The 12,630-nt window shown below is 42.1% G+C and overlaps 1 protein-coding gene and 1 long non-coding RNA gene across 11 annotated transcripts in view; one reads left to right on the top strand and one right to left on the bottom strand.

The window, feature by feature from the left end:
* The window catches only part of STK32B (serine/threonine kinase 32B), a 391,794-nt gene that overhangs the window by 207,255 nt on the left and 171,909 nt on the right, over positions 1 to 12,630 (top strand). The gene's annotated exons all lie outside the window — the stretch shown is intronic.
* LOC109499285 lies at positions 4,267 to 5,293 on the bottom strand. The gene is made up of 2 exons (XR_002156574.3): positions 4,685 to 5,293; positions 4,267 to 4,415 (listed from the first exon to the last, which is right to left on the bottom strand). It is a non-coding gene; the product is annotated as an uncharacterized LOC109499285 (long non-coding RNA).

Below are 12,630 nucleotides of genomic sequence, written 5' to 3' on the forward strand. Positions count from 1 at the left end.
GGGTTGTGCCTGTCTTAACCCCACTCAATCCTTGGCTGCTAGTACAGAGCCTCATGCAGGAGGGAATGGAACTGCCTCTATGAATGGCCCAAAGCAGACACCCAAGGAATGAGTGAGTGAATGAATGAATGAGCAAGTGAACGAATGCCAGGTGCTGCCCAGAACATGCAGCTCCTCTCCAGTCCACCATAACCATTCTGTTCTAGGCACCATCACCTCAGCCTTTAGTGGTCTCCCTACTTCTGACCATGGCCTCCTGCAGTCTCTTGTCAACACAGTAGCCAGTGGGACCTTTTTACCTCATATCATGTCAGTCTTCTTCTCACAATCCTTCAGTGGCTCCCATGTCGTTGACCCAGCAATAACACTGCTAGGAATCTACCCAAGGGACACAGGAATGCTGATGCATAGGGGCACTTGTACCCCAGTGTTTATAGCAGCACTTGCAACAATAGTCAAATTATGGAAAGAGCCTAAATGTCCATCAACTGACGAATGGATAAAGAAATTGTGGTTTGTATACACAATGGAATACTATGTGGCAATGAGAAAGAATGCAATCTGGCCTTTTGTAGCAACGTGGATGAACTGGAGAGTGTTCTGCTAAGTGAAATAAGTCATACAGAGAAAGACAGATACCGTATGTTTTCACTCTTAGGTGGATCCTGAGAAACCTAACAGAAGACCATGGGGGAGGGGAAGGGGAAAAAAAGTTAGAGAGGGAGAGAGCCAAACCATAAGAGGCTCTTAAAAAAACTGAGAATAAACTGAGGGTTGATGGAAAGTGGGAGGGAGAGGTGGGTGGGTGATGGGCGTCAAGGAGGGCACCTATTGGGATAAGCACTGGGTGTTGTATGGAAACCAATTTGACAATAAATTTCATATTAAAAAAAATATATATATATGTATATATATAATGAGGAAGAATGTGGGCCAAGGGGTCAGACTTTGAGTTCAAATACCCGTTCCTCTGTATTGGCTGTGTGACTGTGCTAAGTTACTTTGCGTCTCTGTGCCTACAGATGAGTTCACTGAGAATACTAAATAGGAAGCACTTAGAGCAGTGCCACAGCATAGTTAGTGCTTAATAACTGTAGTTATTGGCGTGGTGAGGATGGAGTCAGAGAAGAAAAACAAAAATGGTGACATTATTGACAAATATCAGAGCTTCAGGGTGAAAAGTACAGGCCGTACAATGCTGGGCTCAAGTCCCGGTTTGCCATTTACCTGCTGTGTGACCTCAGGCAGGTTATGTAACCTTGCTGAGTCTCAGTTTCCTCCTCGCACTTTGGAAGAGTCATAGTTTGTTCCTTGCAGGTTTGGGGAGAATTGTGTAATTTGAACAGTGCACGACACACACCCAGCTCTCAGTAAGTGTTGTTGATTTGTGTCTGTTTTACTAGCTTCTGTATGCTAGCCAGGCTTACAGAACTTGCCTCCCCGCCCCCTCCTGGTTTCCTGTCTCAAACTTTACACATATAAGATAAATTCTTGAACTTCTACTGGAACAGTTTCTTTTGAAGGCACCTTTCTCTCAATAGAGGCAGCCTTGACTCCCCCATCTGAGGCCCCACATGTCAGGCTTATCCTTGATTCTTTTCTTTCGCACCCCACACCCAATCCATAGGAAACCGTGTCTTTCTCTTTATGATGTCCAGAGTCCAGTCACTTCTCACTGCCTCCCAGCTCCCATCATCCAAACCACCATCATCTCTCCCCTCGGTGGTTGTCACAGCCTCCTGCCTGTTTGTCCTGATTCTTCCCTGGCCCATGTCGGTCCATTCCCAGTGCAGTGTGCAGAGCAATCCCATTAAGACCTCAGCCAAGTCACGTTCCTCCTCTGCTCGCCACCCAACGAGCTAAAGCCAAATTCCCTGCAGTGCTCCGCAAACCCCAGCGTGCTCTGGCCCTGTGGTCGCTCCGGCTCATCTTCCGTTTTGCTCATTCTCTTCCAGGCTTGCTGGCTTCTGTTCCTCAGGCATGATAAGCACATGCCTGCTGCAGGGCATTTGCACTTGCTGTGCCTTCTTTCTAGAATGCCCTTCTCTCAGCTGTTTGCAGGGGTCCCCCACCCTTCCTTCAGGTTTTCACTTAGATGGCACCTTCTCAAGGAGACCTTGCCTGGCCACCCCAGCTAAAACAGCAACCCCAAAATTCTGCACACACCCCTTAAATTTTTCCCTATAGCACCTAATAATGACATATTTAGTTTCATCTTTTTACTGACTGTCTACCTTATTTAGAGTGTAAGCTTCAGGGCGCCTGGGGGACTCAGTCAGTTGAGCGTCCTGCTTTGGCTCAAGTCCTGATCTCATGGTTTGTGGGTTCGAGCCCTGCGTTGGGCTCTGTGCTGACAGCTCAGAGCCTGGAGCCTGCTTTGGATTCTGTGTCTCCCTCTCTTTCTCTGCCCCTCCCCCGCTTGTGCTCTATCTCTCTCTCTCTCAAAAATAAAACATTTTTTAAAAATTAAAAATATATATAGTACAATCAACACTGTACAGAGACGTAAACAGGCCTTCCAGACTCAGAGCTTAACTCTGCCTGGGACAATCAGGAGAGGCTTCTCAGAGGAGGTACTGTTCGTTCTGAAGCTATTGGAGGAGTTGGAGCTCTCTAGGCTGCCAAGTTTCTTTCTTTATTTTTTATTTAATAGTGTTTATTGTATGTGTGTGAGAGAGAGAGAAAGATGGACAGATGGAGTGGGGGAGGGGCAGAGAGAGAGGGAGACACAGAATCTGAAGCAGGCTCCAGGTTCTGAGCTGACACACAGAGCCCGACGTGGGGCTCGAACTCACGAAAGGTGGTTTGGTGGTCATGACCTGAGCCAAAGTCAGACACTCAACCGACTGAGCCACCCAGGCGCCCCGAGGCTGCCAAGTTTCAAGGGGCCTCTGGTACGGGTGAGTGTTATGATGTAACAGCAGAGAGTTGGGGAAGCAAATGGCTTATTTGGAAGGAAAGATGTTTCACACATGTCAGACAGCAGAGGTGGTGCACAAGTCAAGAGAGGTAGTCTGTGCTGCAAGTTGTTTCTTAGGACACGGAGTCTGAGGTAGAAATTAGCAAGGGGGAGCTTTATTAGGGAGCACCTGATTAGGGAATGCCCTGGGGATCAGCATCTGGGGAGGGGAGCAGATGGAAGGAAGGAAGGAAGGAAGGAAGGAAGGAAGGAAGGAAGGAAGGAAAGAGAAAGAAAGAAAGAAAGGAAGAAAGAAAGAAAGAAAGAAAGAAAGAAAGAAAGAAAGAAAGAGAGAAAGAAAGAAAAGGAAGAAAAGAAAGAAAGAAAGAAAGAAAGAAAGAAAAAGAAAGGAATGAAGAAAGGAAAAGAAAGAAAGAAAAAAAGAAAGAAAGAGGAAAGAAAGGAAGAAAGAAAGAAGAAGGAAGGAAGGAGAAGGAAGGAAGGAAGGAAGGAAGGAAGGAGGGAGGGAGGGAGGGAGGGAGGGAGGGAGGGAGAGAGAGAGAGAGAGAGAGAGAGAGAGAGAGAGAAAGAAAGAAAGAAAGAAAGAAAGAAAGAAAGAAAGAAAGAAAGAAAGAAAGAAAGAAAGAAAGAAAGAAAGACGGGCTGAACAGAGGAGCATCTGGCTTGGGTGCAGTCCTAATGAAGCCTCACGTGACCCCCTGGGCATTCTGAAGCTGGTCAGCTCTTCGGAGGTATCCCGAGTTGGGGGTGACAGGGCCAGGATTTTATGCCCACGCTTTGGCCCGTCAGTGGTTGTGGGCTCCCCCAGCAGGGGTGACTTTGGTTAAAGCAGCTCTTTTTAGCTGAAGCAATTCTAAAAACAGCTGATGGTTGGTGGCAGACAGCAGTTAGAGGGAAGAGTGCTGTCCTCTGTGGGGGTCTGTGTCCTGGCCTCCATCACTGCAGCCTGGCCCTGCAGAGGAAGACTCTGCCCTGCAGGCTGCAGAGAGCCATCAACAGCCTGTGAACATGGAAAAGACATGCTTCCAGATTTATTTGTTAGAGCCTCTGTGGCTCAGGTGGAGGAGAGAGGAAGGAAGCAGTGAGATCGGTTAACAACTTATGGCTTCTTGGGTGAGTGCTGATGAGGCCCTTAGCAACGCTGGCTCCAGTGGAAACACAGAAGGTTTCTGGATAAATGAGAGTACTAAGTCACCATTCCTTAAGGGCCTGCCTTGCATCAGACTCTTGAACCTGTTGTCAACTTTCACAGTAATTATGCCAAGTATGCGTTTTTACACAGGATGAAATTGAGGATCAGAGTGGTTCCGTTTCTTAAAAAAAAAAATCACACAGTAGTAAAGAACCAAGCTAGGAATAAACCCCGATTTTATTGTGCTTAACATGCCTCACTGTTTGTTATGAATCAGCACCTAGGACAGTTCCCCAAACATGGTAGACGCTCAGAGTGGTAGTCATTGTATTGTTCTCGTCACTGCTCTCGCCAGCGGGTTATCTGGATAAAATGTAGCAGATGTGCATTTCATTAGCAGAACCAGCACTGAGGATTGCTGACAGCTAATGATGATCCTGACGGTATTAGCAGCACACATATTCAAATGCAATTAAAAACTACAAATATAATAATCAAATGTAAATGAGCAGCACCAACAATTACTCGTGCATATACAATTAGTACACGCAGTAATTTAGCGGAAGGCATAACACGATCCTTTTCATTGCCTGTAACAAATTGCTGATTCCCCGTCCCCCCCGCCTCCTTACCCTCCTCTTCTCTGCTAACAGTTTCCTCTCAGTATTTGTCCACTCTCTCTGTTGGCAGACACGAGTCTAATTAGCTGGACTCTTTCAGAGCCAGGAGGCATCCTGTCACAGCTCAGAGGAGGGGCTGGCACTGTCGCCCGCCTGGAGCTGGTGGACAGAAGCACTGGACAACGTAGTATCCTCTCTTGCTGGAAAGTAATGCTGCTCGTGGAAAATGTTGACCATCCTCTTGAGCAAATATTTGTTGAACAGCCCCTGTGTGCCAGGCCCTGTGCTGGGTACCAGGAAGGCAGAGGTGGAGGTGCATTGGTTCATGTCTTTGGTTATTTATCTGCTACTCCTGGTTATTTATCTGCTGACCTCCTGGTGCATGTTAGCATCTGGGCCAGGCGGCGGGGACACAGAGAGGACTAAAATAAGGCTGATGTGTTTAGTGAACTCACGGTCTTTTGGAGGAAAGCAGAGGATCAAATAGGTAACTTCCACACAGCATGTTGCGTGAACAGTAGAGGTTAGGATTAGGTACTAAGGTTGTGTGTGCGGTGCACCTGCCAAAGGCTTGAGCTGCCTGTGATAGGATCCTAGAACTTCCTCTTACAAGTTGGGTGACAGCGGCCACACTGACTACCCACTCTGTGCATATTTACAGTAGTGATGTCAACAGAACTGACTCACAAAGGTGGGCGTGAGATTAAATGAGTCAGTACTCAAACAGCACTTAGCACAGAAGCCAGCACATGACAAGTGCTCAGTTAATGTGATCATGTCCTGATCACTGCTTTTGGAACTCAGAGGAGGGAAGGGCTGCCCCTCTACCCTGGGAGTTACTGAGTTCAGAAAGGCAAGAGAACGTCTGAGACAGGGTGGTACCTTGCGCTTGTCTTGTGGAAGGAACATACTCTGCCACTTACTGGGTCCGTGTCTGAAGCAATTTGACCCTGAATTTTTGCCTGTGTGAAGTGTGGATGAGAATACAGGCAATCCTCATTATTCATGGATCCTGTATTTGCAAATCTGCCTACTCACTAAAATTTATTTGAAACCCCCAAACCCATATTTATGGCACTTTCATGGTCCTTCAAGGATATGAACAGAAAGAAAAAAAATTGAGTCAACCTGGCATGCAGGCTCCCAGCTGAGGTTTAACAAGGGGACACTCTGCTTTGTGTCAGCTTCCATACTGTCAACAAGTCTCCTTCTTGGAGTCTCCTTTGGGCCACACTTTTCACAGGTGTATGCTTTTTATTGTTGCCGTTGTTATTTTAAATGGCCCCCAGCCTAGTGCTGCAATGCTGTCCACTGTTCGTAATCACAAGAAGCTTAAGATAGGACTGACAGAGTGTTGCCTGTGTTAGAGAAGTGTCATTCAGGCATGAGGTATGGTGGGCTTGGCTGTGAGTTCAATGTTAATGAATGATACATATTTGAAAGGTATCTTTAAACAGAAACTCACGGGGCGCCTGGGTGGCGCAGTTGGCTAAGCGTCCGACTTCAGCCAGGTCACGATCTCGCGGTCCGTGAGTTCGAGCCCCGCGTCAGGCTCTGGGCTGATGGCTCAGAGCCTGGAACCTGTTTCCAATTCTGTGTCTCCCTCTCTCTCTGCCTCTCCCCCGTTCATGCTCTGTCTCTCTCTGTCCCAATAATAAATAAACGTTGAAAAAAAAATTAAAAAAAATAAACAGAAACTCACAAAAGCATGGTTATGAATTGATTGGTTGCTGAGAATGTTGTGGCCAGAAGCTCACAGGAACCTAACTCTGTAGAAGCAGTGCTTTTGTATTCATTAATTCCATGTTGACAGCAACTTCATAAGGACCACGAATGACGACAATCGGCTACATCTTCTTTGCAGCCATATTACGGGGACTAGTGTTGTACAGAAAGCACCCAGCACAGTGCCTGGCTGGGATCAGGCTCTCAGGGAGTCTGTTTAAACTGACAATAGCTTTACACATAAAGGAACTAAAATCCAAAGAGCCAGTGGAGTTCATAATAGCTCCCAAGCTAGAGCTTCTTTCCCAGCTCAGTGCTGGTTGGGGAATCTATTATATGCTTCATTTATTAAAATCTGTAGTTTCCAGCAGACATATAATTTGTTTAAATGTTTTAGGGAAATATATACATATAATTGCACCTATTGTAAATGTACAGCTTGATTAATTGAACACATTCATGTAACCAGCATTCAGATCATGAACGAGGTATTACTGGCATTGTGGGAGCCCTTCTTACGGCCCTTAACCCCGCTGACCCTTTCCCAAGAGCACCATTAGCCTGACATCCAAAGCATAGATAACTTCTATCCGTTTTGTGCACTTTATATAAAATGGAAGCACAAAGCATGTTCTGTTCAGTCTCTGGCTTTTTTTGTTTAACACTATGTTGGAAAATTCACTCGTATTGCTGCTTTAACAAGCAGCATTCTGTAATTTTGTGCAGCAAAATGTATTTTGTGCATTTTTATTGCTGAGTAGTGTGCTATCATGTGGACATGCCACAGTTATTTTACTATGAAAATTCTATAGGTGGTTTCCAAATTTGGGCTATTAACAGATAGCACTGCTATGTGCTTTCTGGTATGTCTTTGATTGAACATAAGTACAAACAAAAAATTCCATTTAAAAGTATAAAAGTCAAGACTTCCGGTCCAGATAAAATGGCATAGACTCATTTATTCCCACTTAGCAAGGACTAAGTACAACTATAAGTCCTTGGAATAATAGAAGATAATTAAAAGATATCTCTGAAAAGTGGTAAGAAGAAAGAAAACTGGTTTGGGAGCCAGGGAAAAGGAACAGCACAGCAGCAGAATGTCTTTTGTTCCTCATCCAATGAACAAGGTGACCTAGACTCTGTCTCCTGACCTCCAACCTAGAAACAGCAGGCATTCCAGGCTCATTTCCCTCCTGGCCTAAATATACACAGTAACCACAGCAGAACTGGTGAGGAGGAATCAATCACCAATCAGAAGCCCCACTAAGATAAGTGGCCAGGAGAGGTGCTTTCCTTCACTGCAAGGCCTGAGACTCATCCCTGGAGGAGAAGGACCAAACTGCTGGGAGCAGCAGGTAGTCTGGTCCAGTAAGTCTCTTTATCTTTGTGGGCCCAGGGTTCCCTCCCTCACCAAGAGACACCCAGTTTCTGGTCTAGAGAAGCTCCTTCTATCCCCTCAGGAACCACAGCAAGGAACCATGGGAACCCCAGCAGCATCAGATGAATCAGGCAGACCCAAACATTACAAAGGCTCTGAAAACCAAAATGTCACTGGAATCACAGTCTGAAAAAGAATACCAAGACCCGCCTGCATGCTAAATCTAAACAGCGTGACGATCTCCCAGAATAAAACATTTAAATACAACCCAGAGTCTCCTAGTAAAAGATGACAAGTATAAGACGACATGCCCATGATACAATCGGAATTCTCCCATTGTACCAAGAACCAGGAAAATTACAACTTGAATAAGAAAGACAATCAAATTATGCCAACAGTGAGATGAATCAGATGTTGACATTATTAGATAAGGATATTAAAGCAGCCTTCATAAAAATGCTTCAGCAATCAATTACAAATTCTCTTGAAACAAATGAAAAGTAAAATAGAAAGTCTTAGCTAGGAAACAGAATTCATGAAAAAGGACCAAAATAAATTATAGAACTAAAAAATACAGTAACATAAATTACAAAGTCACTGGGTGGACTCAAGGTGTCAGAGATTAGAATCCCTGAACTCGAGGACAAATCAGTAGAATTCACCCAATCTGGACATCAGAGAGAAAGTAGACTCAAACAATGTTTTTTAAAGAAGAAAAAGACAAGGTTCCAGAAGGAAAAGGGAAAGAGAATGTGCCTGAAAGAATAATTGAAGAAAAATGGCTGATTTTTTCCAAAATTTGACAAATGACCTAAACAATGAAACTCTGAGAACCTCCAAATAGGATAAACACAGAGAAACCCACACCAAGGCACATCATGAATTTCTGAAACTAAGACAAAGAAAAAATCTTGAGAGCAGTGAGAGAACAATGTCATATTACCTATAGGGAAGCACTGATCAGTGTCAGCAGGTTGGTCCTCTGGAACCGTGGAGGGGAGAGGGAAGTGGCACAAGTTTGTTCAAGTGAAGAAAGGAAAAAATGGTCACTGCCAATTCTATAACCAATAAAGCTGTCTTTCAGGAATGAGAGGGAAAGAAAGACTTTTTCAGATGGAGTAAAACCAAAATAATCGTTAATGAGCAGTCATGCCCTTAAGGGTTAGCTTAAGGAATTCTCCAAACAAAAAGGAAATGATAAAAGAATTTTTGAGCACCAGGAAGAGTTAATAATGCAGAAATATGGGTGTGTATAATAGGTTATCCTTTTCCTCAGGAGTTTTATAAATCATGTTTGGTGATTATAGCAAAAAATACAACACCATCTGATACTCAAGACAATGATATTTAAAATGGGTAAGGTAAAGGAGCCTAAAAGGAAAGTGTGAGGTTTCTACCCTACACCGAAGTAGTAAAATTATGATAACAGTAGACTGTGAGAAGTTATGTATGTATATTATACTAGCCAGAGCGACCCGTAAGAAACTATGCAAAGAGGTACGTTCTTTAAAACCATACATATAAGTAAAGATGAAATATTTAAAATGTTCAAGTAAGCCACAGGTAAGCAAGAAAAAAGGTGAACAAGAACCAGAAGTAACCCGAAAACAAAAATGTAGACTTAAGCATGAACATCTCAATAATTACCTTAATTGTCAATAGTTGAAGTACACCACTGAAAATGAAAAGGATGACAGAGTGCATAATAAAACACAATTCAACCATCTGCTGTTTTAAAGAAACTCATTTTAAATACAGCAAAGGTTGGTTGAAAGTAAAAGCATGGCAAAAGATGTACCTGGCGAACATTAATTAAAAAAGAAAGAATGACTAGGTTAACATTTGACAAAGTAGACTTTAGAGCAAATAATTTTTTTTTTTGCGTCAGGGAGGAGCCTGACATAAGCATAAAAGAATCAATCCAGCATGAATACATGACAAACTTAAATATGTATGCACCAAACAACAGAAACTCAAAAAACACGAAACAAAATCTTATGTAGCTGGAAGGAGAAATGGACAAATCTATAATTATTGTTGGGGACTTCCACATCCCTCTCTTACTATAACTCCCTTTCAAAAATCAGGAAGGACATAGAAGATATGAACAAAACATTTAATCAGCAGAATCCAATTGATGTACATAGAACATTCAACCACTAACAACAGCAAGATATGCTTTTTTTTCAAGCACTCATGGGAAATTTACCAAGATAAACTATACTTAGGGCAATGGAAAAGAATTACAATCATTTTGAATATAATTTGATTGTAATGGAATCAAACCAAAAATCAATAAAAAACACAAAAGGAAAATCTCAAACACTTGGAAGTTAAACAACAAACTCATTTATAACCCGTGGATCAATTAGTGAGTCTCAGAGACAACTTTTAAAATACATTTAACTGCCAATCCATGAGCACGGAATGTTTTTCCATTTCTTTATATCTTCTTCAATTTCCTTCATAAGCTTTCTATAGTTTTCAGCATACAGATCTTTTACATCTTTGGTTAGGTTTATTCCTAGGTATTTTATGATTCTTGGTGCAATTGTGAATGGGATCAGTTTCTTTATTTGTCTTTCTGTTGCTTCATTGTTAGTGTATAAGAATGCAATTGATTTCTGTATATTGATTTTGTATCCTGCAACATTGCTGAATTCATGTATCAGTTCTAGCAGACTTTTGGTGGAGTCTGTGGGGTTTTCCGTGTATAATATCATGTCATCTGCAAAAAGTGAAAACTTGACTTAATCTTTGCCAATTATGATGCCTTTGATTTCCTTTTGTTGTCTGATTGCTGATGCTAGAACTTCCAACACTGTGTTAGACAACAGCAGTGAGAGTGGATATCCTTGTTGTGTTCCTGATCTCAGGGGGGAAGCTCTCAGTTTTTCCCCATTGAGGATGATATTACCTGTGGGCTTTTCGTAAATGGCTTTTATGATGTTTAAGTATGTTCATTCTATCTCGACTTTCTCAAGGGTTTTTATTAAGAAAGGATGCTGAATTTTGTCAAATGCTTTTTCTGCATCGCTTGACAGGATCATATGGTTCTTATCTTTTCTTTTATTAATGTGATGTATCACATTGATTGATTTACGAATGTTAAACCAGCCCTGCAACCCAGGAATGAATCCCACTTGATCATGGTGAATAATTCTTTTTATATGCTGTTGAATTCAGTTTGCTAGTATCTTATTGAGAATTTTTGCATCCATATTCATCAGGGATATTGGCCTATAGTTCTCTTTTTTTGCTGGGTCTCTGTCTGGTTTAGGAATCCAAGTAATGCTGGCTTCATAGAATGAGTCTGGAAGTTTTCCTTCCCTTTCTAATTTATGGAACAGCTTGAGAAGGATAGGTATTATCTCTGCCTTAAACGTCTGGTAGAATTCCCCAGGGAAGCCATCTGGTCCTGGACTCTTATTTGTTGGGAGATTTTTGATAACTGATTCAATTTCTTTTCTGGTTATGGGTCTGTTCAAGTTTTCTATTTCTTCCTGTTTGAGTTTTTGAAGTGTGTGGGTGCTTAGGAATTTGTCCATTTCTTCCAGGTTGTCCAGTTTGTTGGCATACAATTTTTCATAGTATTCCCTGGTAATTGCTTATATTTCTGAGGGTTTGGTTGTAATAATACCATTTTCATTCATGATTTTTATCTCCCTTTTCTTTTTGAGAAGCCTGGCTAGAGGTTTGTCAATTTTGTTTATGTTTTCAGAAAACCAACTCTTGGTTTCATTGATCTGCTCTACAGTTTTTTTAGATTCTATATTGTTTATTTCTGCTCTGATCTTTATTCTTTCTCTTCTTCTTCTGCGTTTGGGGTTTCTTTGCTGTTCTGCTTCTAGTTCCTTTAGGTGTGCTGTTAGATTTTGTATTTGGGATTTTTCTTGTTTCTTGAGATAGGCCTGGATTGCAATGTATTTTCCTCTCAGGACGGCCTTCGCTGCATCCCAAAGCATTTGGATTGTTGTATTTTCATTTTCCTTTGTTTCCATATATTTTTTAATTTCTTCTATAATTGTCTGGTTGACCCATTCATTCTTTAGTAGGGTGTTCTTTAACCTCCATGCTTTTGGAGTTTTTCCAGACTTTTTCCTGTGGTTGATTTCAAGTTTCATAGCATTGTGGTCGGAAAGCGTTGATGCTATGATCTCAATTCTTCTATGCTTATGAAGGGCTGGTTTGTGACTCAGTATGTGATCTATCTTGGAGAATGTTCCATGTGCACTTGAGAAGAAAGTATATTCTGTTGCTTTGGGATGCAGAGTTCTAAATATATCTGTCACGTCCATCTGATCCAATGTATCATTCAGGGCCCTTGTTTCTTTATTGGTCCTGTGTCTAGATGATCTATCCATTGTTGTAAGATGGGTATTAAAGTTCCCTACAGTTATCACATTCTGATCAATAAGGTTGCTTATGTTTGTGATTGTTTTATATATTTGGGGGCTCCCGTATTTGGTGCATAGAAGAATAAATATTGTTGAAATGTCAATACTATCCAAAGCTATCTACACATTCAGTGCAATCCCAATCAAAATTGCACCAGCATTCTTTTTGAAGCTAGAACCAGCAATCCTAAAATTTGTACGGAACCACAAAAGACCCCGAATTGCCAAAGTAATATTGAAGAAGAAAACCAAAGTGGGAGGCATCACAATCCCAGACTTTAGCCTCTACTACAAAGCTGTAATCATCAAGACAGACTGGTTTTGGCACAAAAACAGATACAGAGACCAATGGAATAGAATAGAAACCCCAGAATTGGACCCACAAAAGTATGGCCAACTAGTCTTTGACAAAGCAGGAAAGAATATCCAATGGAAAAAAGACAGCCTCTTTAACAAAT

Source organism: Felis catus, chromosome B1 (genome assembly GCF_018350175.1).
Source record: "Felis catus isolate Fca126 chromosome B1, F.catus_Fca126_mat1.0, whole genome shotgun sequence".
NCBI classification, from domain to species: Eukaryota; Metazoa; Chordata; class Mammalia; order Carnivora; family Felidae; genus Felis; species Felis catus.